Source organism: Rhinopithecus bieti, unplaced genomic scaffold (assembly GCF_001698545.2).
Source record: "Rhinopithecus bieti isolate Rb0 unplaced genomic scaffold, ASM169854v2 scaffold_12642, whole genome shotgun sequence".
In the NCBI taxonomy this organism is placed as follows: domain Eukaryota; kingdom Metazoa; phylum Chordata; class Mammalia; order Primates; family Cercopithecidae; genus Rhinopithecus; species Rhinopithecus bieti.
In genome coordinates, this window is record NW_016807465.1 from 25,439 (window position 1) to 25,786 (window position 348).

Consider the following 348-nt stretch of genomic DNA (forward strand, 5'->3'; position numbering starts at 1 on the left):
TTTATCTGCAAATCACCCACTCCTTTACATACTTTATATGTGTACATACATTAATACTGTAGAAACCAGCTCACGTGTATCTCACATCCCATCCTTAAGGGAAGAAATGTTGTAAAGTAGAACTAAATATGAATTTTCAGAATTAATGCATTCAAAGTAATATATCAAATCCAGGACTTTGTTAACTTCAGGCAAAAACTTCACTAGGGTAGTATCATCTCAATTTTTTTTAAAAGAAAGGATTCTTTAATTAGAAATTTATATGTCAGAGGTGTTACAAATTTATCAACTGTTAAATACGTTTTGGACATCTAAATCATTTGAGATTTTTGGTTTTTTGACTTCTGA